The sequence below is a fragment of the Triticum dicoccoides genome, chromosome 6A (assembly GCF_002162155.2).
Source record: "Triticum dicoccoides isolate Atlit2015 ecotype Zavitan chromosome 6A, WEW_v2.0, whole genome shotgun sequence".
Taxonomy (NCBI): domain Eukaryota; kingdom Viridiplantae; phylum Streptophyta; class Magnoliopsida; order Poales; family Poaceae; genus Triticum; species Triticum dicoccoides.
In genome coordinates, this window is record NC_041390.1 from 517,492,023 (window position 1) to 517,519,609 (window position 27,587).

Sequence of the window (27,587 nt, forward strand, 5' to 3'; positions counted from 1 at the left end):
CCTTCCCTCCTCACTTCATATCCTCTTCTCTTGGATCCCCTCTCTCGTCTAGCTCGCCGGGGGCACCGCCGCTCGCCATTGCAACGCCGGTCACAGGAACCAGCGGGATTCGCCAGCCCTCAGTCCGGATCGACGTCCATGCCTCCAGCTCCGACATGCACGCCAGCTCGCCGTTGCAACGCCGGTCACAGGAACCAGCGGGATTCGCCAGCCCTCAGTCCGGATCGACGTCCATGCCTCCAGCTCCGACATGCACGCCAGCTGGACGGCGCCGTGAATCGCCTCGTTTTCTGGTGCGTTCTTGCTCCTAGGTAGTTCCCCACTTCCCCTAGCTCCATTTTTGTTCCTGCTGTCCCTTTAATGGTCATTCCGTGCCCCGGCGTGCAGGAACCTCTTCGACCGAGGCCGCCTTCCTCGGTTTCGTCGGCCGTCGCGGTCGTCATCCTCACCGAACAGCTACAGGGACTGTGACGGGCTCCGCTTTGTCCACATCTTCTCTGGACCACTGATTCGAAGCCGTGGATCCCTCCTACTTCTTCCTGACGCTGACCGCCATTACCGCTGTCCAGAACTCGTTGCTCTGCTCTGTCCGACCTCGCCACTAACAGCAGGGTGAGAAATCGCCGCCGCTGTTGGTGTTGTTTGCTACTTGCCGCTGTCGCTGCATGCTGCTGGCCACTTGTTGCTTGCCGTTGATGCTCGATGATGTTAGCCGTGACTTGCCTGTAGATGAGAGAAAGAGAGATTGATTTGCTAGTGCAAGTATCTAATGAGCCAGATGCCAGCTGGTTTGATCTTTTCAGCAAACGCTATTGGGAAGGTAAAATGTTCTCTGATTATTTTTTCTATACCCTATCAAGCCAATGACGTGGTACAAAGGAATTAGTGAGAAAAAGTTTTGTGTGTTACCTTATCATATAGATGCAAATAGTTTGGGCAAAGCAACTTCCGCCTATCATCTATGACAAAGAAAATGCATAGGAATAATAAAAAGAATTACTATGGCTTTTATGCTATCACATTTGCTTGATCGAAACTATCATCTTGGGGTTAGCCTAGAACTCCTCCTCGCAAACTGCTGCTACCAAGCCATGTTCTTTACAGTCCGCAATGCTACGACTAATAATTTACTCAGGCTACATAACTCGGGTTGCAATTTCTAAGTATTCTTTTCATACTCATTTGTGTCTGTCATAATTGATTATTATGATGAAATTTCTTCTACATGCGTCCTGATATGTTTCTCATATACTGCAGTTGTGAGTGTGGGGAGCGACACTGTTTTTGTTTCAGTAACTTGCTGGCATAAATGCTGTCGTGTACTACTCTACGTCCATGTTCCACAGTACAGGCATTGCATCTAATGTTGCAGCGAGTGCTCTTGTTCGGTGATGCCAATGTTTTTGGTTAGTAAAGTGTTTGAAAAGCGTATTTTGGCAGTAATTTCCAATGCCTTTCCTGAGATGTATATATACTTCTCATAGGCACCATGATTGCATCTCCACTGATGGTCAAGCAAGGAAGGAAGAGCCTTCTCATAACAAGATTATCTGGAATGGTACTGCCTTTTCTACAGTAAACTGTGTGCTTGTGTTTCTTGATGTGCCATGACTTAGGAATTAATGTTCTTTTTTCTGTTTTGAAGGTGCGTCGATGTTACTCTTGACATTGTCCTTCACCTGGAAGGCTTTAGCACCTTATTATGGCACTCTTGTTGTTGTTGGCACTGTCCTGTAAGTGGTTTAAATTCACCTAATATGGTGTTCTCCTGGTTTTTCATTATAACTAATTTTAGCTCATAACTAACTTCAAATCTTGATAGTAATTTTATGAGTGCGGTGTGAGCACACAACACCCACAAACCAATTTCAGTAATCTCCGTAAGCCACCTAAGTGTTGTGTGAGCACCCCACTTTAATATCTGACCCGCCTAAAATATATAACCAATGTTTACTCCATCACACAATCCTTGTGCTCCAGCTTCTAATCTTCAAATCATACATCAGATGTAGCATCATCTATGACTTGGGTGTCCCTTTAGTAGTTGTAAACATCTAGATGCCAATACCTACAGGAAGTTAAGCTAGGGATTAGAAATCTAAGTTCAGTCGCAGCCCACAGGGCCTGGGGGACGGGGAAAGTTTTCGACTGTACCTGATGTGTTGGCGATATTTAAAGGCTCACACAATCATCATTCTGTTTAAATGGGTTCCCTGGTTCTTATCAAGGGCAAGTCCTAGTGCAGTAATCAACTGTGGCATGGTCATTCCTCCAGAAACAATTATTTCTGTAGAGAGATAATAGTAGAAACTTAAGATTAGAAATTCAGGTGATATAGTAAGAGTGCTATTAAGAAGACCATCAAACTTAGCAACCGCAAAAAGGAGGCATTACCAAAATAAGCTTATGCTATATTCAGATGTTACAAAAAAACAGCGAACAAGAGAATAAGATGATATCTGAGTGATTTCTGGTAGAGAACCTAACAACAACAACATATAGTATTCGCAAGTGTTCATAGGATTTAGCAGTTAAAGGAACCACTCTAAAAGACATCAAATTACCAGACAAATGTGTAAAAGCCCCATAACCTTGAAGTATCTCTAGCTGGCCTTTTCAGGGCTTGCACAACAAATTTATGTACGAGAGACTGATTTAAACCACCTTATATATAGACTATAGGTTAATCCTGATAAGCTAACTATTAAGATAAGCCCAGCCAGGCTACATTAGACTTAATTCTTTGGGCGAACCTTTACACTCTTGAGATGTAAGTGTTTAGTTGTCACAAATTACAACTAAAGGATAACACTTTCCTCAAAGTGAACTATTTCAAGAATGAGGTAACACAAAAAAAGAGCACACACAAGTATGGTATGAATCTTTGTGTAGCTAATAATGAAAATTATAAATCAAAATTCTTGAAAGCATATAAATGAGTAAATTATCCAGAATGAAGCATGCTAATGTTATTGATGCCATGAATCCATTTGTAGAAAGTGTTGTGCATAAACAAGTACCTGAAGAATCATGCTCGATGTTATAAATCCAAATGCGTATTCACCAGTATGACGATGGCTAATCATTGCCACTTCTTTAAATGCTGATGTATTTTGATATGTCAAATGAATAAAACACATTATAAGAATTTTTTTCTGGTTGGACAGAAGAATATTCCATCATTTTATTCTCTCTAGTTAAGCAGTCGTGCATGATACATCATGTGTCATAATGAATCGGTCCCGGCTGTAAATTATTCTCTTATGAGCAGAATATGGCTTAAAAATTAGACAAGTGCAAAAAGCTACAAACAGCAGTACATCACACATGCAACCTTTTTATGTATAAGCAACAAAAATGGTTATATCATATATCTCTAGTGGCGAAATATTACGCAACGGTTAACACAAAATTAGCATGGTAAAGTATATACATTTACGGAGAAGAGACCAATACCTGAGATGCATTAGGAATCATCAATCAAGCTGTTGGCATGGAAAATAAAACCATAGATGTATTAATCTTCTGACTGGAGGCGGAATCAGCCAAGCTTCCCACCTTGACATAAGAGGTGAGTTTCACTATCAAAATATATCAATGCACAACCATAAACCAATGCACTAAAAGCTCATAACATCATATTTTTGTTCAAGCAATCACAATTCGATCATATGAACCATGCACTTGTAATCATCATTCAGGAGGTAGAATATCAAATCGAAAGAAAAACGGAAGAAGGATTCCAGGAATCGCGATGCCTCAGAAAGAAGGCAGTAGTATGAGGAAGAGGACCTCACCTTAATGTCAAAGGCAGCAAGGCATCAAAACCAGAATGTAGAACAGAGGATTGAAGAAAACTTGGTTAGACCATTTGACTGCGTCCCTCTCAGATCTAAGTCATGTAAACCATCTCGCTATCCGCATCCACGGCGTCCCTCTTAGATCCGAGTCCTGTAAAAACACTAAACTCCAACTAAGAGGGAGAACATGAGCTAAGCGCAAACACGACAAAAAACAGAAGAAAATAATGTTTGAGAAGATTGGAAAAGATAGATAATGTTTTCTCTCGGATGCCAACCACAAGGGTAAGCATGTATTATGTAGACATATCAACATGGCATAAGTTCCGATCACCCGTCTGCTTGTATGATTTTCATGGAGAAATATTTTAAAGCAAAAATCATCAACAAAGAACAAATCAAGTCAAAAAATTATCAACTCATCGAGATGCCAACACAGAGACCAGGTAGCAAAAACAATATAGCTGAAAAAACAAAAACGAATAACAAAATCATAAGTTGTTGCGACAGATCCCTCAGAGTGATAACATAGATCTCATCAATGTATGAATCAGGCCACTCCTTTTTAACATCACAAATATTCAGCGGGATCCGCGAACGACAATCTCCAATCCATAGGAAAGAAAAATCAAACAGAAACCATATGCAGCACCCTCAGCTCAGGTCCGCAGTTATTTGACGTTGAGAATTTCACAAAAAATGGCCGAGCTGTCAGACAATGGTTTCTAGGCAAATGCATCTCCATCAGACCACAACGATATTTGCTGCTCATATTTTCATCCAGGACACCAGAAGAGACACACAACCAAATAATAGTAGAACAAAAGTGAAGGAAGAGGATCAAGCAACAAATAGAATACCAAATCGGTACACCAGGAACAACAAAAGATCAAATCGGTAGCCCTCGGGGATTATGAGAAAAATGGCATGGAGAACACCAAAACCTATAATCTGGAGTTCTAGACATGAGGATACATGCAAATTCGCATTAGGTGCATGTTACACGGTCAACTCGATTACTTGTAGAGTCAAATCTTAGCATTTAGCATCGTTTTGCAAATTAGCATTGTCATACTGACTTTCATAGCCTGCCTTCAAATTCTTACTAATATAGCCACTTTAAAATTCTTCAAAGCAATTATTGTCTCAGTCTGGTTATAAAGCCTGATATTGACCTTGTCTACACTGCGGCAGCCCTCGTCGCTTCCATAGCACGATCTCTTAGCCTGAAGAAAACATCAAGAATCAAAGTACAGTGAGTGAAAAAACAAAGCACAACAACAACACTAATAATTTTAGCATGAAAAGAAGCATCAACCAGATGAACTGCAGCTCCCATGCAAAGCAAGGCTTCTTTAGGATTTTCCCTGAGAGCATAAGAGGTTGACACCACCGCACAAGTTCTTAAGCTGTTGGAAATCAATCAGAAGGAAGAAGACAACACCATCATCTTCAACCTGTGAATGTAGTCATAAGTGAATTTCCTAGAACAGAATATCCCTCCATGTCTAATGACAAAAGCGCACTATGAAGTGATGTGTTTAAATCAATTCTATATTATTAGAAATCTATTGTGCAACTATATGATGCTATGATTTCATTTTTCAATTCGAACATTGCATCGTCCTTCGGGTAGCTACAGCAGCAGCATATTGGAGTATAACTGTATAACTAATCTTATGATACTAACAAAGCGGACTGCAAAAGTATTAGACTTATTCACAAAACTACAAGCTCATTTTCATTCATTTTTCAGCTAACAAATCATCAATACAGTAGATGGCTTTAATTATTCAGGAAAAAATGCTATAGATATCTTAAGAACAAATAATAATAATTTCCAAAAATGCATATTTTGTGCATAACGATTATGTGTTGCTTATTCACCTTGGCCGCCATGGCTTCCTGCTCTAAGCCCGTGCAGACCCATATCCTCCATGGTTTGTTGTTCCAAAACTGAGCAGCCCCTTCTTCATGAGAGAAGAAAGGAGAAACGACGAACACACACACATACACAGAGACGGGAGAAGAGAAAGGACAGAGACGTGCTTACCCTAACGAAGTTGGAGGAGGCGAGGATCATACTACACACCGGCTGCCTTCCCAGTTCATGCCAATCTTGCTAAGGGGCACCGGCCTGCTGCAGGGGCCTCCGGCCGCCAGCCAACACCCATGATCGGCCACCACGGACGGCGCGCACCTGAAGACGACCAAGGGTCGTCGCTCGCGGCGCCGCTCCTGTCTTGACGGCCGCTGCCACCTGTCTAGGGCACCGCACTGCACGCGCGCGCTCGCCTGCACTGGCCTTCAACCCGCGTCGCTGGAGCCGACGCCAGCACTGGGTCTCCTCTTCTTACAGATCCCGGCCGGCAACTGAGACGGGTAGAGCTCCTCCCCACGTCTTCCTCACGGGATGGGCTCTCCTCCTCCCGTAGCTTCCTCTCTCGCTGGCATAGTGGGCTGGAGTATATGAGGATGCGGTGGTGGTGCAGCTAGCCGGTGACGCGCGGTGCGGGAGGCCGTGGGAAGGAGGGAGGAGGCGCTGCATGCGGTGGTGGTGCAGCTAGCCGGTGGCGCGCGGTGCGGGAGGCCATGGGAAGGAGGGAGGAGGCGCCGCCAGATGGGGAGGAAGGCGGGTGGGGAGAAAGGAGGGGGCGCCGCCGGGTGGAGAGGAGGTGGTGTCGAGGGAGTGGAAGGAATCAATGAGGGCGTGATCTGTTTTGACCGCTCGATCTAGGGCTTTTTCACCGGGAGCGTCAATGAGTCACGAACCCAGTCGACGAGCCCTTCGCTGCAGTGTGGACCAATGATTATATGGGTCCACTGGCAGCCACCCAGCGAAGCAACGCGAGGTGTAACAAAATCTAGCAGTGAATAGTAAAAATCAATGGTGAAAAACGAGCCAGCGAGCTGATCGAGTGGCCAGCGATCACGCGCGCGCGAAGGCCTCCAGAACGGCGGGTACTCTAGGAGGCTTTATATCTTAGATGTTAGATACTATCATCACGCTTGTATGCAAACCTGTCTCCTCCTTGAGGCTATCGCATGCTAATTTCATTTTGTATAAATTGTGGTGGAGCATTATACAGCAACCATAAAGACAACCTATGCCTAGTGACATGAGGTAAGATGTAAGGAAGACAAACCAATAACCATGTCAACAAGACAGGAAAAGGTAAAACTAGCTACATAAAATTAGTTGATTCTTCCTATCATCTGTATGAAGTTTTTGGCTTTCACAAGTGTGCCATTCAAATATATTACTAATATATGAATATCCAAGCACATGTTATCTGAAATATCGACTCATTCTTTGTTGGTTCCTGCGTAATTTAAGATACTCTTCGGTTCAAATAAATCTTTCTTTACGATTGCATATGATATGAAAACATATTTGCATACGTCACTGGCAATTAATTCATGTTTTAGTCCTCTATCACGATTGTTTAGATCATGATCTAATCAGGTTGAGAAATCTAAGAATAAAGTATCCACTAAATTTTTTATAAAAGATCCATGATCTAAGAAAATATGGCAAAATTTAACTCTAGACTATTTCATATCTACAATCTAATAATTTTCATACCTACTTAAAGCAATCTCGAACGACTATATTCAAGGCCTCCATGATTCACATGATTTCAGAAAAACATGGGAGTAGAAGCAATGCGTGATTGCAATGATTGAAAACCATAAAATTGGTGATGAGATGTATTTGATTAGACTAGAGAATATAAGAATCCACGAGCTATATAACAAAAATGATTGTAGATTAAAATAGTAAATGGAAAATTCTCTGCAAATCATTGCGCAACTTATTTTTACGACTTCCATTCAAATCTTTATCTTTACCTAATAATAATAAAGCAAATTGGGTTTCTTTCGTCCGTCATGGCATTTTTCAGAAAAGTCCCTTTATTTCAGAGAATTCAACCCGCAGTCCTGTTTTAAGTTAAAACGAATCGTTATTTTCGTATTTTACATAAAAATCCCTGTCTTTTCTTGAAATTAACCCGCCGTCCGGATTTAAGTCACACCCGAACCGTTATTTTAAATTTTTCGAAACCCCCCCTGATGTTTTAGACAATTCATCCGCGGATCATATGTAAGTCAAACAAATGCTTTTTAAAATCATCCATATCTTTTAAACCGTAACTCCTATTTGAACATGTTATATATGAAATTTGATTAGAAAAATATGTAGAATATGAATATGAGATTATTTTTACCTGTTAAGTATTTTTAAATATTATTTTGGAATATATTTGAGTCAAACCAAATGATTTGCTAATGATTTTCTAAATTATCTGTATCTTTTAAACCGTAACTTCAATTTTAACATATTATATATGAAATTTTATTAGAAAATGTGTGGAATCTAAATATGATGTTAATTTTACTTGTTAAATATTTTAAAAATATTGTTATGGAAGCAAACTTATAATTTATAGCGCAAAATTCGTTTTTTTCATACTAGCGACGATTCGGATTGCAAATAAACACCCCACTATAACGATATACGGAAAAGAAAACATCGATAACTACACATGCATACCTATGAAAAATGTCGCAGGGAAAAACAACAGATTTTTCATCACGAGAGTGAGAGAAAGCGAGCGAGAGAGAGAGGGAGAGGGGGTAGAGAGGGAGAGAGATGACTTAGGATTAACCATATTCAACAAACGTTTTTTGTTGTTTTGTGTGAATACCGAGGCCATCACCAGCGTGGGTGCGAAGGAGGATAAGCGGCAACACAAATATGATGCCTCGCAAAAATAAAGAAGATGGACCTATTGTGGTCTTGAGTGATGGTTGTTGAGTTAAGAGCATGTGTTATGTTTTCTCTCCCGTTGTAACGCACGGGCTCTTTTGCTAGTAAGTATAATGAAAATTATTGTAGGTTAGAATCGTAAATAAAGATTTATTTGAAACAAAGAGTATCTTAAATTACGTAGCAACCAACAAAGGATGAGTCGATATTTCAAATAACCATGTCATATCTAAATACTTATCTAAAGAAAGTCATATCTATCCGCATATACATATAGTTTCGAGTCATACCATAGTCAGTAGCAGAGGATGATACATATATACATGTAACATAGTATAATGCACATGCATGGCACGCATGCAAGTCGAGGAAGGTGTCGACGTTCCAAGCAACAATCTAGAGGTTGGACCACATCATGCAAGAGGCGCCCTGCCGATGTACCCGCGTACCATGATCCACCGAGATGCCACGGATCTCGTGGATCAGTGTGTCAAAGATTTAATGGGGATTATCGCCATGGAGACCCACAAGGAGCATAGGAAGGAGAACCGGACAAAGATGAGCGGCCTCCAAGTGACCAAAGCCATGGACAAGCTCAGCTTCAACAACTACACAGGCCCCTCATTGGGTACACCCCCATTATCGCGAAGCTACGTGCTACGTGAGACGCGGAAGCAAGCGAGCCATGGCACGCCAGCCGTCTTCGATGGGACATATGGCGCCACAGCCATATGACTCCACATGGGGTCCACCGCCATACAACAACATGGTGCAACAAAAGCTACCGGTGGTTGATGTGACAATGACAACAAAGGGCAAGGTACCATAGCCACCCATTTTTGTGTTGGTTGTAAGGTCGTCGTGCGGTGTATGGTGTAAGCTCGGGCGTCGATGGCCGTTGAGAAGACAATGACGGTGAGAGGGGGAGTGGAACCAATGCCACTATGGTCGTTTGGCTTTGCGTTCGGTTAGCCACCTCTACTATCTGAGCACACGCACCGCGGACACGATTGTGTGGAGGTGGTTGAGCTCATGCAAAGCCAAACAACTAGTGGTGCTAGTTACATCTCCCATGTCGTCGTCACAGTGGCCTACGGGTCCTGAGCATGCACCACGACGTCGTATGGCGGTGATACACCCAACACAAAGATGGGTGATTGTGGTGGTGGCATCTCCTCCGTTGTCGTCGTTACATTGGCCACTAGCAACTGACCTTGCACCATGATGTTGTATGATGGTGGACCCAATGCGGAGTCGGACGGCTGTGATGACGTCTGCACCGTTGCAGCTAGATGCTACGCCATGGCTCGCTTGTTTCCACGTCCCACATGTAGAGGTACTCAGTGAGGGGCCTTACATAGTTGTTGAAGTCGAGCTTGTCCATAGCTTTGAACACTCGCATGCCGCTCATTTTCGTCTTGTTCTCCTTATGCTCCTCGTGGGCCACTATGGAGGTAATCACCATGAAATACTTGACACACTAGTCCACGAGGTCCATGGTGTCTTGGTGGATCATAGTGCGAGGGTACGCGGCAGACCACCTAGCATGATGTGGTGCATCCTCCAACTTGCTGACCGAAATGCTGACACCTTCCTCGACTTGCTTACATGTCATGCATGTGCGGTATACTATGTTACACGTATGTATGTATTGTTCTATGCTACTGTAGACTTGGTATGACCTGAAACCATATGTATATGCATATCAATACAAAATTTTCTTTAGGTAAGTACTCTGATATTTGCATATGGTGGGAAAAATATCGTTTTAATTGCCAGTGACTATGGTATGATTGGAGTATGTAGATATGACATGGTCATGTATATATGGTGGGAAAAAATATTTGCATACGTCACTGGCAATTGATTTTGCAATTAACTCATGTTTTAATTTGCTATCCTGATTGTTTAGATACACTATCTAACCAGGCTGAGAAATCTAAGAATAAAATATCCAACAACATTTTATAACAGATATGTGATCTAAGAAAATCTGGCAAAATTTAACTCTATAATATATCATACCTGCAATCTAAGAAGTCTCATACCAACTCAAAGCGGCCACGAACGACTATATTCATGGCCACCATGATTCACAAGATCTCAGAAAAAAAATATGAGAGTAGAATCAAGGCATGATGGCAATGATTGAAGACCATAAAAAGTGATGAGATGTATTTGATTACACTAGAGAATATAAGAATCCACGAGCCATATAATGAAAAATATTGTAGATTAAATCGTAAATGGGAATTTTTCTCCAGAATCGTTGTGCAACTTCTTTCTAAAACTTCTATTTGTATAAGTATAATGAATTATTGTAGATTAGAATTGTAAAAAAGAATTATTTGAAACAAAGAGGATCTTAAATTGTGGAGGAACCAACAAAGGATGAGTCGATATTTGAAATAACTTGTTCATGGATATTCATAGATTAGTAATATATTTGAACAATACAATTGCAAAAACCAAAAACTTCATATAGATGATATGAAGAATCAACTAATTTTATCTAGCTAGCTTTACCTTTTCCTGCCTTGTTGACACAGTTATTGGCTTGGATTCCTTCCACCTCGCCTCCTGTCACTAGGCCTAACTTATGGTGGTTGTACAACGCTCGATGCAACAATTTATACAAAAGAAAACTATCATGTTTGTGGTCTCAACTAGGAGACAGGTGGCATGCAAGCATGATGGTAGTATCAATATCAATATAAAAAGATCGAAAAGGGCAGATCCAACAAATCTTGGCGATCAAACCTTATCAATCCAATGACCTATATTGCTTCAGTGGCGAGCCCTCAACATGTTTAGTGTGCAATTAATGTCATACCAAATATCAATGTCCACACTATGTAAGTAACATGTAATTGGTAGCCTATCTAATATCAATGTGCAGTTAATTTTCTCCATAATTTCAATGTGTATTGCAAGTACGCATTTACTAGTTATAGTAACAAACACAATGAAATTAGATGGTGAAATTAATTGGTACTACAAAAGGATACAAATGCAATTAATGCTTACACATAGATAATTTGACACCATAACTTTGTGTGTGTGTGTGTGTGTGTGTGTGCGCGTGTGTCATAAAGGGCAATGAATAAATGGTAAGTGGAGGTGCAAGTTTTAGCCCCATACTGTTAGCGGACGTGGTGTGAGACCACTTTATGTAGTGAGTTCTCCCCACTACACTTAGTGATTGGTATGAGGAAAGAAAGTGAGCACCACGCTCGCCTCACCGTGCCCGCGCACTAGCATATGACATGTGCATGAATGGTGAGCCGAAATATGGTCTGAGGCCTTGCAGGAGAACTTTGTTTTGTCGTTATATTTTTAAAATTGCTTGGCCAGTAAGTTTTTGATGTTATCTTGAGAGTTAAGTTTTCGAAACCTAGTCAGTTTAGATATGACTTACTATCCACTGCCAAAGAAACACCGAAACGAGTTAGGGTTTGTCTCCTCTCACTACTTGCACTGCCATTGTACTCTACTTCATCCCGAATGTCGGCGTGCACAGGCGAGCAGGAGAGTATGCCTTGCCTTCTTATCCCGCACTGTGAGAGGGAGAATTAAGTTTTTGGAAAGCGATACGCGTGACGCTCAAGTTCTTCACCACATGTCATCTTCCTTCCAAGTAGGACGGCATTGCGTACCATCGTCTCCAACGTTGTATGCTTCGACCGGTCTTCACCAATGTCAATGTCAACAACTTTGCTTAGGCAGCATCCACGACTACTTCATCTACAAATGAACAGTACGTACGACGTCATCTGATCGTGTCTCTAAGTATGGTTGATGTTGCATGTGTGATGTTGTTGTTCTGATCTTCTCTTTTGCAAGATCTATACATGCTAATCAGTTTTTTAGTCATGAATTATTTACTGCAATCAATCATGAAATTTCCTAATATTCCAACAATCTAAAAACCTAATTGTAGGCAATTTCCTGATTTTACTATGGCTGGATTTGCAGATGCATTGTGGCGGGATAACTTACCTATGTGCACTTGAAGAGGTGGCTAGAGTTATCTTCTACCTTTCTCGAAGCAATGCGATATCGATAACCCCTAGCATCGAATTCCCCGCACTAACATGGAGGATGAACCCAGACCACACCCCCTCCCCCAAGCTGGTACAAGCCCTCAAGAAAACCAGACACATGAAGAAAGCAAACCAACCAAGGCCAGCGGCGCAAGAGGCCGGGTATAAAAAACCCTCCACATCCGAATGAGACCAACCGGCGAGTGCACTCCACAACCCATCCATCTAACCCTGCTACCCAGAGAAAAAACCACACATGAACATTAGTCCTTTAAAGGATGTTGGAGTGCCCACCCCTGGGGCCTCGCCGCACGCAAGTGCCCTACCCATCGTTCGTTGTGCCTAGGCCTCATGCTGCTAGCTCCCTGGGCTCTCCATGTCATCCAATCTATGAGGCCTCTGCACACTAGACGGATTGCCTTGGGGGTCTAGGACGGGTGGGCCTTGTGAGCGGCTGGGGCCACCTCTTCATGGTGGTTCTTATCGTGCATGTGCGCGCCCTCTCACACAATGCCCCGAGTGCGACACGTGAGCCAGGTCATCTTGTTAGCATCCTTCGGCCCCTGCCGGAGTGCTTCGCTTGCACAAGTACGGTCCGCGTGTGCGCCTGACACGAGTTCTGAGCATTGCATGCCCGGTCTTGCGAGCTGGGTGTGCTAATCTGTCCAGGTGTCATTATGTGCGTGCCTTGTGAGTTGGGCCAGCCAATCAATGTCGTTGGTAGCATGAGTCGGGCGCTCGCTTGGGCCCGACTCGGGGTCTGATTATTGCATGCATGGACTCGCGAGCTAGGTGCGCCCATATGGCCATGTGTCGCTCTATGTGAACCGAGCACGCGCATGCACCCAGCTCAAGGTTTGAGCATTGCATGGTTTTAAATAGAGGATAGCAGGCTGGTAGCAGGTTGGGTTCCATCTAGCTGACGATATTGCGGGTGCTATGTCCATGTAGCGGATTTGTAAAAACACTAGATCATTGTGTATATTTCTAGATCATTAACAAAAAGTAATGACATTTAATTTGAGAAATAGCGTATGCTATTGCGGACGCAATAGCGGAAGCTATCTTCGCTATTTGAACTATGGAGCATTGAATGGTTTGCGAGTTGGGTCCGTCCGACTAGATGGCGCTGCCGGGTGGGTGCTAGGGTGTACTACATCGGTTACTCGTGGGCACTATGTGTGGGGTGCTCGAGTATATAATGGGAGTGGTATTCATCTTCCTGCTTGCCTCACACACAGTTCTCTTTTCGTTCGTGCCAAGGTTATCTTCGAGCTTTCTCGACGTTGGTGTTTTGTCTGCCGGCGGCAGTAGTGGACCATTAGTTTTTTGTGCGCTTCAGAGTTGGTCGAGGTAGGTTGTCTCTTCGCTGCAATGCACATGTTCTTTTGTGCCTCTTCTCCTTGCTCTCTGTCCTTTCCTTTCCTTCTCTTGGTTGCAGGTCCTCTGAGTGGTTGTTTGTTCTTTGTTTGTCATGGTTTTGGTGTGCTATTGTTTCCTGGGTATTTCTTTATTTGTGTTTTGAGATCTAATTCTCCCGAGCGCCCCGAGCGCTTTCAATTCCTTGCGCCTTAACATTTGCTTTATACACCATTCCAAGATCGGGTGCTTCCTCGCCTTCATGGTCCTGCTGAGTATGGTTTCAGGGTCGTCGTGTTTTTGCATGTCCGCCCAAAAGATGGTGGCTGAGTGCGACCAACTCGAACAAGCGCTTGCCATGTACAAAGAGTGGTTGTTCCTATTTGTTCATAGTCGTGAAGGGAACCAGAAACTCTTTGTGGATCATTCATAAAGCATGTTTTTCATAAGTTGCTTCACATTGTCTAAAAGACAGGCCGTTCCGTGCCATTAAGAAGATGACATAGTCCAGATGTCCTGGGTTGGTAGGCGCTGTTGGGTGGGTCCTCTGGGTGTAGTATGTCAGTTCATTATGGTGCGTGGGTGTTGTGATATATATTGGGGGTGGTCTTCTTCCTCTCATCTGCTCACCCCACACACCATTTTGTTATGCTAGGAATTTTTGGAGTTTTCTCAGCAGCGGTGTTGGTACTTTGTTTGCTGTCGGCCGTGACCTACAACACAAGGTATGATCGGCGGCATACCATTCAATCACGCACCATCCAGTGATTGGTAGAAAACGACAAACACCCAAAACCCACCCAGGGCGATGGGACAAAGGAAATCGAAACTGACCAGATCCCATAGGTTGGTTTTTTGTTGGTGCGGGCAAGGAGAAACGCACGCTGCCAGGGCTGGTCGGAGCAAAGATCCATGTATCATTATCCATCATATGATTTTGCAGGTGTCACGTCCACCCATAGCGTACAGTTTTGACTGGCGGGTTGTGCTGTTCGGTTGACTCCAGCCACGGTCGTTACTAAATACATAGTCTAGGGCCAAGTAGGTGATTTTGGGCGTCCGAGTGTGGAGAAGGGAGTGCAAAAAAAGGATAGAGGGCTTTGGTCGGGCACACAACGATGGGGCTAGGTAGACTGTGTGCCACGTTGAGACTTGGTCATAATCAACTCCTAAGTTGGAGTTTCTTCATGCGGTTTTTTCCAATGTGAAGCCACCCATTTATACACACAGCACAGGGCCATGAGAATCGCGTACCTAGCCATACCCGACATGTGGGAACAACTCTCCTCTTAATTAAACGATGAGGCAAATCTTTTGCCTCCGTTTTGAAAAAAAAACATGTGGGAACAACTCTCCTCTTAATTAAATGATGAGGCAAATTTTTTACCTCCGTTTCGAAAAAAAAAACATGTGGGAACAACTTAAGGCATTCGCATGCCAAAGGCTATCATGATTTTTTTACATTGGGGACCCGTGCAAGGTTTAACTACATTCCCTTCTTGTCACATCTTCTGCTACACATGCATGCCAAAGTCTCACACGCAAGATTGACTATCTTGTCCGGCATAGTGCCGTCACAAAAAAAAACAATGGACACAATTGTCCTCCAATCACTAGCCTCAACATACATGTTTCACCATCTTGTCTGGCATCGTATCGAGACCATCCCAGCTCTACACGCATGGTCTCAGCAACTACAAAGGGTCATGTGAATCACATGCCCGACTCAATGGTCATACCTGGTACTTAGGGCGACTTGAATGGAAAAAAACGCCAAGACATATGGCCTAGCCTTCTACCCTTCATCTTGTGCACTACCATGCCATCATATCATATAAGTAACATAATAGCATGATGTCCCAGATAAGAGTAACCAAGCTAACAACATGGCATAAGACGGACTCTAACCCGATTAAAGATACTAAGCAAATGTCGAATCAAGCGGTAACATAGCCATAACAATGTTTGCTAGGAGGTGGAAGTCATGTTTGTATGTGGGCAACATGATAGACTTAAATATCTGGAACGTGACGGGACATATGATAGCATCGAGAATCTAGAAAGAAAAGCTAGTAATAGTATCAAGGATAATGATCATCCTTGCCTGGTACTCACGGTTAGTAGAAGATCAACCCTTTGCTCGAAGATCACATCATCTTTGAGTCCTATCCATGAAGAAACGAAGAAGCAAAGAACGCTGAAAAGAACAACAGATACACACTTAATACTACGACAGAAGATCCATCATGTTCATGATATACAATGGCATGGCATGGCAAGGGAAGCAATAGTTACACATTAAGTGAAGTTCGATACGAAATTATTTCGCATCTCGATGGGACTCCACGTTTATGATATGGTTCAATCGTGTTTATGTAGACATCAATATTAAATATTGTTAACATTGCAAGGGGTGAGAAGATATAAACTACCCTATCTAGTCATTTTAAATGAGGCGGGAAGCATCTATATAGGATCTCGTGAAAGTACTCCATGGAAATTAATTAATTATTTTATATTCTACCCTAAACAATATTTCAAAAAAATTAACATGAACAACTAATAGCATAATTAGATTCATCACATTTTTCTGGTCTAAAACCGAATATAAAGTTTTGTGATCCAAATTATGGTTATTTGTTATATCTTTGTGATGCAAATTTTGTTATTTTCCTGTAAAGAAATGAGCAATAGTTTCCTATAATTATTAATAGTTCAGATTATAAAGGAGCCAAAACTGCAACAAACTGGGCCTAAACGGATGGGTGTAGAACAACCAAACAACACACAGGTTGGGGCCTATCTACCGAGTGCTCCTGGGCCAAGACCATGAGGCAGGGCAAGGGGCTGAGGCTCACCTAGTGGGCTTTAGCCAAGCTTGGTGGCGGCTCAATGTTAGGCTGGCTTCAGAGGGCATGCCGGCTATCAGTGGTGCGGCCCATGATTTGGTCAACACGGGGCTGCGCGTGCGCTCCAGGCTGCCGCCGGTGTTCATCGTGTCGGCCTCTGCACGGGACCTTGTCGGCGAGCTTCGAATCGAAGGCAGGAAGCAGCCGTTGGCGAGGCATCTAGGCGGGACCGTGCGACACTAAATCTCGCCCAGATCTGGTCGACGGCGACAAAGCCGGGTGTTGACGGCACGACGCCATGTCCTCTCCTAGGGGATGGTTGCGGTTGATCTCCTGCAGAAAGGGACGGCACGACGCCATGTCCTCTCCTAGGGGATGGTTGCGGTTGATCTCCTGCAGAAAGGGACAGAGGAGGTCACTGTTGGGGAACGTAATCATTTCATAAAAATTCTTACGCACACACAGGATCAGGATGATGCATAGCAACGAGAGGGGAGAGTGTGTCCACGTATCCTCGCAGACCGAAAACGGAAGCGTTAGCACAACGCGGTTGATGTAGTCGTACGTCTTCACGGTCCGACCGATCCAAGTACCGAACGCACGGCACCTCCGAGTTCAGCACACGTTCAGCTTGATGACGTCCCATGAACTCCGATCCAGCAGAGCTTTACGGGAGAGGTTCGTCAGCACGACGGCGTGATGATGGTGATGATGATGCTATCGATGCAGGGCTTCGCCTAAGCACTGCTACGATATGATCAAGGTGGATTATGGTGGAGGGGGGCACCGCACACGGCTGGGAGAAATCAACAGATCAACTTGTGTGTCTAGAGGTGCCCCTGCCCCCGTATATAAAGGAGCAAGGGGGGAGGCCGACCGGCCCCTGTAGGCGCGCCAGGAGGAGGAGTCCTAGGACTCCCCTCTTTTTTACTCCTACTAGGAGGGGGAAAGGAAGGGGGGAGGGAGAAGGAAAGGGGGGCGCCACCCCCCTCTCCCAGTCCAATTCGGAACAGAGGGGGGGGCCTGCCCTAGGCCAGCCCTCTCTCTCTCTCCACTAAGGCCCATAAGGCCCACTATTTCTTCCGGGGGGTTTCGGTAACCCTCCAGCACTCTGGTATTCTCCGAAACTATCCGGAACACTTCCTGTGTCCGAATATAGTCGTCCAATATATCGATCTTTACGTCTCGACCATTTTGAGACTCCTTGTCATGTCCGTGATCATATCCGAGACTCCGAAGTACCTTCGGTACATCAAAACACAAAAACTCATAATACCGAGCATCGCTGAACTTTAAGCGTGCGGACCCTACAGGTTCGAGAACTATGTAGACATGACCGAGACACGTCTCCGGTCAATAACCAATAGTGGAACCTGGATGCTCATATTGGCTCCCACATACTCTATGAAGATCTTTATCGGTCAAACCGCATAACAACATACGTTGTTTCCTTTGTCATTGGTATGTTACTTGTCCGAGATTCGATCGTCGGTATCTCAATACCTAGTTCAATCTCGTTACTGACAAGTCTCTTTACTCGTTCCGTAATACATCATCCCACAGCTAACTCATTAGTTACAATGCTTGCAAGACTTATAGTGATGTGCATTACCGAGTGGGCCCAGAGATACCTCTCCGACAATCGGAGTGACAAATCCTAATCTTGATCTATGCCAACTCAACAAGTATCATCGGAGACACATGTAGAGCACCTTTATAATCACCTAGTTACATTGTGACGTTTGGTAGCACACGAAGTGTTCCTCCAGTAATCGGGAGTTGCATAACCTCGGAGTCATAGGAACATGTATAAGTTATGAAGAAAGCAACAGCAGTAAACTAAACGATCAAGTGCTAAGCTAACGGAATGGGTCAAGTCAATCACATCATTCTCCTAATGATGTGATCCCGTTAATCAAATGACAACTCATGTCTATGCTTAGGAAACGTAACCATCTTTGATTAATGAGCTAGTCAAGTAGAGGCATACTAGTGACACTCTGTTTGTCTATGTATTCACACATGTACTAAGTTTCCGGTTAATACAATTCTAGCATGAATAATAAACATTTATCATGATATGAGGAAATAAATAATAACTTTATTATTTCTTCTAGGGCATATTTCCTTCAGTCTCTCACTTGCACTAGAGTCAATAATCTAGATTACACAGTAATGATTCTAACACCCATGGAGCCTTGGTGCTGATCATTTTTTTCTCGTGAGAGAGGCTTAGTCAACAGGTCTGCAACATTCAGATCCGTATGTATCTTGCAAATCTCTATGTCTCCCACCTGGACTTGATCACGGATGGAATTGAAGCGTCTCTTGATGTGCTTGGTTCTCTTGTGAAATCTGGATTCCTTTGCCAAGACAATTGCACCAGTATTGTCACAAAAGATTTTCATTTGACCCGATGCACTACGTATGACACCTAGATCGGATATGAACTCCTTCATCCAGACTCCTTCATTCGCTGCTTCCTAAGCAGCAATGTACTCTGCTTCACACGTAGATCCCGTCACGACACTTTGTTTAGAACCACTCCAACTCACAGCTCCACCGTTCAATATAAACACGTATCCGGTTTGCGATTTAGAATCGTCCGAATCAGTGTCAAAGTTTGCATCAACGTAACCATTTACGATGAGCTATTTGTCACCTCCATGAACGAGAAACATATCCTTAGTCCTTTTCAGGTATATCAGGATGTTCTTGACCGTTGTCCGGTGGTCCACTCCTGGATTACTTTGGTACCTCCCTGCTAAACTAATAGCAAAGCACACATCAGGTCTGGTACACAACATTGCATACATGATAGAACCTATGGCCGAAGCATAGGGAACATCTTTCATTTTCTCTCTATCTTCTGCAGTGGTCGGGCATTGATTCTTACTCAACTTCACACCTTGTAACACATCAAGAACCCTTTCTTTGCCTGATCCATTTTGAACTTCTTCAAAAATTTGTCAAGGTATGTGCTTTGTGAAAGTCCAATTAAGCGTCTTGATCTATCTCTATAGATCTTGATACCCAATATGTAAGCAGCTTCACCGAGGTCTTTCATTGGAAAACTCTTATTCAAATAACATTTTATGCTATCCAAAAATTCTATATCATTTCCAATCAACAATATGTCATCCATATATAATATTAGAAATGCTACAGAGCTCCCACTCACTTTCTTGTAAATACATGCTTCTCCAAAAGTCTGTATAAAACCATATGCTTTGATCACACTATCAAAACGTTTATTCCAACTCCGAGAGGCTTGCACCAGTTCATAAATGGATCACTGGAGCTTGCACACTTTCTTAGCACCCTTTGGATCAATAAAATCTTCAGGTTGCATCATATACAACTCTTCTTCCAGAAATTCATTCAGAAATGCAGTCTTTACATCCATTTGCCAAATTTCATAATCATAAAATGCGGCAATAGCTAACATGATTCGGACGGAATTAAGCATCGCTATGGGTGAGAAGGTCTCATCGTAGTTAACTCCTTGAACTTGTCAAAAACCTTTCACAACAAGTCGAGCTTTGTAGACAATAACATTACCATCAGCGTATGTCTTCTTCTTGAAGATCCATTTATTCTCGATGGCTTGCCGATCATCGGGCAAGTCAACCAAAGTCCTCACTTTGTTCTCATACATGGATCCCATCTCAGATTTCATGGCCTCTAGCCATTTTGCGGAATCTGGGCTCATCATCGCTTCCTCATAGTTCGTAGGTTCGTCATGGTCTAGTAACATGACCTCTAGAACAGGATTATCGTACCACTCTGGTGCGGATCTTACTTTGGTGGACCTATGAGGTTCGGTAGTAATTTGATATGAAGTTTTATGATCATCATCATTAGCTTCCTCACTAATTGGTGTAGGTGTCACAGGAACTGGTTTCTGTGATGAACTACTTTCCAATAAGGGAGTAGGTACAGTTACCTCATCAAGTTCTACTTTCCTCCCACTCACTTCTTTCGAGAGAAACTCCTTCTCTAGAAAGGATCCATTCTTAACAACAAAAGTCTTGCCTTCGGATCTGTGATAGAAGGTGTACCCAACTGTTTCTTTCGGGTATCCTATGAAGACACATTTCTCCGATTTGGGTTCGAGCTTATCGGGTTGAAACTTTTTCACATAAGCATCACAGCCCCAAACTTGAAGAAACGACAACTTTGGCTTCTTGCCAAACCACAGTTCATAAGGAGTCATCTCCGGAGGCATGGCAAGCTGTGATGGCTGCTACCAATCAAACACGCAGCTGATCATGCAAATTCTGCAAGAGCGCAACCAAGGGAATCATGGCCAGGGCAACAATCAGAATCAGTTTGCTACACTCAACTAGTTCCTTGCTAACCAGCCAAAGACCTTCAGCAACTGTGTCGAGGCATCAGACGCTGATGATTGGCTCGTGGATATATGCAAGCATTTCGAGTGCAGTAACGTCAGGCCTGAGGACTTTGTCAAGTTTGCCTCCTTCCAACTCAAAGACCAAGCTGCAGAATGGTTTCAGCAATACAAAGATTTCAAAGGAGGCTGTGTGATTACCTGGGATGAGTTCCGTCAAGACTTCAAAGCTCATCACATTCCTCAAAGTGTTGTTGAAAGCAAGCGTGAGGAATTCCGCAACCTGAAGCAAGGCAGCTTGTCTGTTTACTAGTATAACATTCTGTTCCAAAGGCTCGCTCGTTTCGCCAAGCAAGACGTCCCTGACGAGAAGAGCATGATTTATCGGTTCATGGATGGCCTCAGAGAAGATCTTCAACTTGCTCTCGTGCTTTTCGAGCCTCAGAAGTATGATGAGTTTTACAACATGGCAATGAAGCAAGAGACTGCTCAACTCAAGTGCGATGCTTCCAAGAAGCGAGTCAGAGATGCAACTCCTCCTTCCTCAACTCAAGTGGCTAAGCAGCAAAAGTATTGGCTGCCTCCTTCGTTCCGTTAGCCTTATCAGCAAAAGAGCAAAGGTGGCAATGGATCTTCCCACCCACCCAACCCAGGCTTTCAGAACAAGACTTCGTCTCAAGCTCCAAGATCAAGTGCTCCGTATCACCGTCCGCTCTCGGAGGTCACGTGCAACAAGTGTCAGCAGAAGGGTCACTATGCCAATAAATGCTTCAATCAGAGGCGTATTCCTCCTCCTGTGAGGTCTGCTAGCACCGCAGTGGTTAAGCATAATCCCAAGCACGCCAAGGTCAACTTGTTGAACGCAGCTCAAGCAGATGACTCGTCAGATGTGATTATGGGTAACTTTTCAGTTAACTCTACTCCCGCAAAAGTCCTTTTTGATACTGGTGCATCGCATTGTTTCATGTCAAGATCATTTGTTTCAAAGCATGACTTCGTTTCGGAAATGTTGGGTAAACCTATGGGAGTGGTTTCTCCGGCCAAGTCTATGAGGGCTACCACAATAGTCCCGGATGTTTCTATCATGATGGGTGACTTCAAGTTTCTGGCTTCCCCAATGGTCCTTGGTAACTCGGATATTGACCTTAATTATTCTCAGAATGGATTGGCTTTCTAAGCACAAGGCTCAGCTTGATTGTACTGCCAGGCAGATTCAATTGACTCATTCGTTTGAGGATGTAATTGTCTTTGCCGCTAATGACGATAACATTTGACTGTTTTCTCTCAATGAGAAAGGCGAGCTGAATGCCATCTCTCAAATTACAGTCATTTGCGAATATCAAGACGTCTTTCCAGAAGAGCTTCCAGGAATGCCTCTGCACTGGCCAGTTGAATTCGTCATCGATCTTGAGCCTGGCACGGAACCTGTTTGCAAGCGTCCTTACAAGCTTGGACCTGAAGAGTTGAAGAAGCTGAAGAAGCAACTCGATATTCAAGAGCGTATGGGTCTCATCCGACCAAGTTCTTCTCCATGGGGTTGTGGAGTTCTTTTTGTGAAGAATAAGGATGGAACGGACCGACTCTGTGTCGACTACCGTCCATTGAACAAGAAGACCATAAAGAACAAGTACCCACTTCCCAACATCAATGAGCTGTTTGAACAACTCAAAGGTGCTCAAGTATTCTCCAAGCTTGATCTCCGTATGGGCTATCATCAGATTCGCATTTGTGAGCAAGATATCCCTAAGACAGCGTTCAGAACAAGCTATGGTTCATATGAATACACTGTCATGTCTTTCGGCCTCGTCAATGCTCCGCCAACATTCTCTCGCATGATGAATTTCATCTTCATCCCCTACACAAATGACTTCGTCTTGGTCTACCTCGATGACATTTTGGTCTTTTCCAAGAACAAGGAAGATCATGCCAAGCACTTGCGTTTGGTGCTGGATAAGCTCAGAGAACATCAGTTCTATGCCAAGTTTTCAAAGTGCGAGTTTTGGCTCGATGAGGTTCTCTACCTTGGGCATATCATCTCTGCCAAGGGCGTAGTGGTGAATCCTGAGAAGGTGTCTGCAATTGTGAATTGGGAGCCACCTCAGAATGTGAAGCAACTCCGCAGCTTCCTGGGTCTCGCAAGCTATTGTCGAAGGTTCGTTGAGAACTTCTCTAAGATCGCGAAGACTCTTTCCAACCTTCTCCAGAAGCACGTCAAGTACGTTTGGTCTCCTGAATGTGCATCGCTTTCAACACCCTGAAAGAGAAGTTAGTCACTGCTCCAGTTCTGACTCCTCCTGATGAATCCAAACCGTTTGAGGTCTTCTGTGATGCTTCTCTTCAAGGTATTCCTCAAGGATTTCTGGCCAACCTCCAAGTCTCTCCTACTTTGGAAGATCAGATTCGCGAGGCTCAACTTCTTGATGCTATGGTGAAGAAGGTGAAGATTGGGATTGCCAAGAGTCAACCCAAGTACAAGTGTTATCGCCTTGATGACAAGGATACTCCATTCTTCAAGAATCGCATTGTTGTGCCTAAAGGTGACCTTCGTAAAGTCATTATGAACGAGGCTCACAATTCACTCCTCTCTATCCATCCTGGAAGTACAAAGATGTACCAAGACCTCAAGCATCATATTGGTGGACTCGAATGAAGCGTGAGATTGCTCAGTTCGTGAATGAATGTGATGTCTGCAGAAGAGTGGAGGCAGAACACCAACGACCAGCTGGTCTCCTCCAACCTCTTGCCATTCCAGAATGGAAGTTTGACCATATTGAGATGGACTTCGTGACTGGATTTCCGAAGTCCAAGTGTGGCAATGATGCTATCTTCGTTGTCATCGACAAACTCACTAAAGTGGCTCATTTCCTTCCTATCAAAGAATCTATCACATCAGCTCAATTAGCAGAGCTATATACCTCCCGGATTGTCTCTCTGCACGGCATTCCGCAGTTGATATCTTCAGATCGTGGCAACATCTTCACCTCTAAGTTCTGGAATTCTTTTCAGAAGACCATGGGCACCAACATCCGTTTCAGCACAGCTTTTCATCCTCAAACTAGTGGCCAAGTCAAGCGAGTAAATCAGATTCTTGAAGATATGCTCAGGGCTTGCGTCATCTCTTTCGGTATGAAGTGGGAAGATTGTCTTCCATATGCCGAGTTCTCCTACAACAACAGCTTCCAAGCGAGTTCGGGCAAGGCCCCATTCGAAATTCTCTATGGCAGGAAGTGTCGTACTCCTCTTAACTGGTCAGAGACTGTGAATGTCAACTTCTTGGCAATGACTTGATCACAGAGGCAGAAAAGATGTGCAAAGTCATTCATGATAATCTCAAAGCCGCGCAATCGCGCCAGAAGAGTTACTATGATAGCAAGCATCGTGACTTGGCTTTCGAGATCGGAGACCATGTCTACCTCCGCGTCTCTCCAATGAAAAGTACTCGTCGCTTCGGTATCAAAGGAAAGGTTGCCCCTAGATACGTGGGTCCTTTCAAGATCATCAACAAGAGAGGCGATCTCTCCTATCAACTTGAGCTTCCCTCCAACTTTGCAAACGTGCACGACGTGTTTCATGTCTCTCAGCTCCGCAAGTGCTTCAAGACTCCTGACCGCACCGTCAACTTTGAAGACATTGATCTCCAAGAAGACTTGTCTTATCATGAGCACCCCGTTGCTATTCTTGAAGAAACTGAGCGCAAGACTCGCAACAAGTCTATCAAATTCCTCAAAGTCAAGTGGTCATATCATTCAGACCGTGAAGCCACCTGGGAACGCGAGGATCACCTCCGTTTTGAGTACCCGGAGTTTTTCCAGTCCTAGATCTCGGGACGAGATCCTTTCGTAGTGGTGAAGTGTTGTAACACCCCGGATGTAATTTACCTTATTTGTACTCCAACTCTTGTCGTTTTCGACACTAAGTTATTTTATTTCCTCGTTGTTGGGTTTTTGTCTCTGTGTGTTTTGTCTTTGTCATGCATATCATATCATGTCATCATGTGCATTGCATTTTCATACATGTTCGTCTCATGCATCCGAGCATTTTCCCCGTTGTCCGTTTTGCATTCCGGCGCTCCTACGTCCTCCGGTGTCCCTTTCTACCTCTTTTCGTGTGCGGGTGTTAAACGTTTTCGGATTGGGCCGAGACTTGTCATGCGGCCTTGGTTTACTACCGGTAGACCGCCTGTCAAGTTTCGTGCCATTTGGACTTCGTTTGATACTCCAACGGTTAACCGAGGGACCGAAAAGGCCTCGTGTGTGTTGCAGCCCAACACCCTTCCAAACTGGCCCAAAACCCACCTAAACCTCCTCCATCATCTAGAGCGTTCGATCACGATCGCGTGACCGCAAACCGCACCCAGTTACGTTGTGACGTTTGGTAGCACACAAAGTGTTACTCCGGTAATCGGGAGTTGCATAACCTCATAGTCATAGGAACATGTATAAGTCATGAAGAAAGCAATAGCAGTAAACTAAACGATCAGGTGCTAAGCTAACGAAATGGGTCAAGTCAATCACATCATTCTCCTAATGATGTGATCCCGTTAATCAAATGACAACTCATGTCTATGGTTAGGAAATTTAACCATCTTTGATTAATGAGCTAGTCAAGTAGAGGCATACTAGTGATACTCTGTTTGTCTATGTATTCACACATGTACTAAGTTCCGGTTAATACAATTCTAGCATGAATAATAAACATTTATCATGATATGAGGAAATAAATAATAACTTTATTATTGCTTCTAGGGCATATTTCCTTCAGACACGGTGAGAGAGAGAGACGAGAAGGAGGAAGAAGTGGCAGGGCTGTGGAGGAGGTCTTCACTGTGGCCGGTGGGGCAGGCGCTGCCGATGGGGAGCCAAGGGAGCTTGGGAAGAGGATCCTAGAGGCGAAACAGGCCGTGGGGAGAGCCTGCCTTGGGCTCGCACGGGCTGCTGGTGGTGGTTGGAGGAGGGGACGCTCGGGAACCACATCTCGGATCCTGCGGCTCAAACCGCATGGGGGTTGTGTGGAGGTGAGAGATGGAGAAGGCTGGTTGGGTTGGTGTGAAAATTAAGCACGAAGGGGTGGCTGCTTAAATAGGTAGGCGAAGGATTTGACGACTACGTTTTTATTTTCGATTGAAACAGGATGTCGTTTAATTAGGTAGATTTTATTTATCGCCCATGGCTGATAAATCTTTGAGGCTACGCCAACAGCGGTTATTTTTGATTGAAAGGGGATGCTGCTTAAATAGGTAGATTTTATTATTGCTCACGGCTGATAAATCTTCGCGGCTACGCTAGCAGCAGTTATTTTTTTATTGAAAGGGGATGCTGCTTAAATAGGTAGATTTTATTTATTGCCCACGGCTGATAAATCTTCGAGGCTACGCCAGCAACGGAGCTAGTTAACCCGCTGACTTATGGGTTTCATGTGATATTTTCTTCGTTGTTGCTTTCTATTGTTGGTATTAGTTTTTGTTTTGTTTTTTTCTCTACTAGCTTTCGATTTTTTTCGCTGTTTTGTCCATTTTCAGTGGTTTATTTTGGTCTCTTCTTCTTTTTGTTACTATTTTGTTCATATAGTTTTACAAATGTCCAGAATTTTTTAAATTATTCACTATTTCAAAAAAGGAATTAAAAAAATTATTCCACTCTCCAGAAAATTTAGACACATTTTAATAATTGTTTTTTAAAAATAAAATCTTGTGTATTTTATTTTATTCCATATTTTAAAAAAATGGTTTAGATTCGAATAGTAGTAGTAGTAGTAGTACTCTCGCATGTTACACACGCGGACCCCGGCTGTCTTATCGTTTGCCATGTGCATGGTTGTTTCGCTCGCGGCGAAGACACACATACTTCGTTCGCTTGACCGGGTATGCGCGGGGGCATGGTGGTTCGCTTCATGTCAGGCTATGAAGTATTGTACGACGCGGGATCAACTACCGTCGGGGGGTTGCTAAATTTCAAAGACTTGTCGTAGCAGCCGACAGGCCTCCAATGCCGGCCTGCTGGGCTCCAGCCACTGAATGCTCCTCCTGCCTTTGGACCACGTGATCGACGTTGTCATGGATGGTGTCGCCCTGTGGTGCCTCTTTGAAGCAAGACATGGCCTCTATCGAAGGGGCCATTGGGCGAAGGTGCATTTGTGCCATACGTAGTCGAGGGAGAAGACGAGCTAAGGGGAGAGACCTATGTGGAGCGGTGGCGACCTTGGGTATGTGACCACTGTGAGTCATCGAGATATTGGGGGTCTTTATATAGATGGACGAAGAGGATTGGGGTTTTGGGGTTGAAGGTAGCTGCACGGGAACGGGTGTCGGTGTCAAAACTGGCGGATCTCGGGTAGGGGGTCCCGAACTGTGCGTCTAGGATCGATGGTAACAGGAGACGGGGGACACGATGTTTGCCCAGGTTCGGGCCCTCTCTA

At 43.9% G+C, this 27,587-nt stretch overlaps 2 long non-coding RNA genes across 7 annotated transcripts; one reads left to right on the forward strand and one right to left on the reverse strand.

The window, feature by feature from the left end:
- LOC119317628 lies at positions 1 to 26,400 on the forward strand. 4 transcript variants are annotated; one of them, XR_005153686.1, is made up of 6 exons: positions 1 to 311; positions 388 to 820; positions 1,258 to 1,406; positions 1,485 to 1,558; positions 1,646 to 1,733; positions 12,547 to 14,542. It is a non-coding gene; the product is annotated as an uncharacterized LOC119317628 (long non-coding RNA). The 4 variants fall into 4 exon arrangements; XR_005153685.1 differs by having other exon boundaries at positions 1 to 293; XR_005153687.1 differs by lacking the exon at positions 12,547 to 14,542 and adding an exon at positions 25,919 to 26,400 and having other exon boundaries at positions 1 to 820.
- On the reverse strand, positions 1,727 to 7,667 carry LOC119317627. Of its 3 annotated transcripts, none has more exons than XR_005153681.1 (8): positions 5,688 to 7,667; positions 5,119 to 5,257; positions 4,976 to 5,026; positions 3,798 to 3,951; positions 3,457 to 3,558; positions 3,021 to 3,103; positions 2,155 to 2,287; positions 1,727 to 2,068 (listed from the first exon to the last, which is right to left on the reverse strand). It is a non-coding gene; the product is annotated as an uncharacterized LOC119317627 (long non-coding RNA). The 3 variants fall into 3 exon arrangements; XR_005153682.1 differs by lacking the exon at positions 3,021 to 3,103 and having other exon boundaries at positions 5,688 to 5,756; positions 5,854 to 7,665; XR_005153680.1 differs by lacking the exon at positions 3,021 to 3,103 and having other exon boundaries at positions 5,688 to 7,661.
- Positions 26,401 to 27,587: the final 1,187 nt, after the last annotated feature.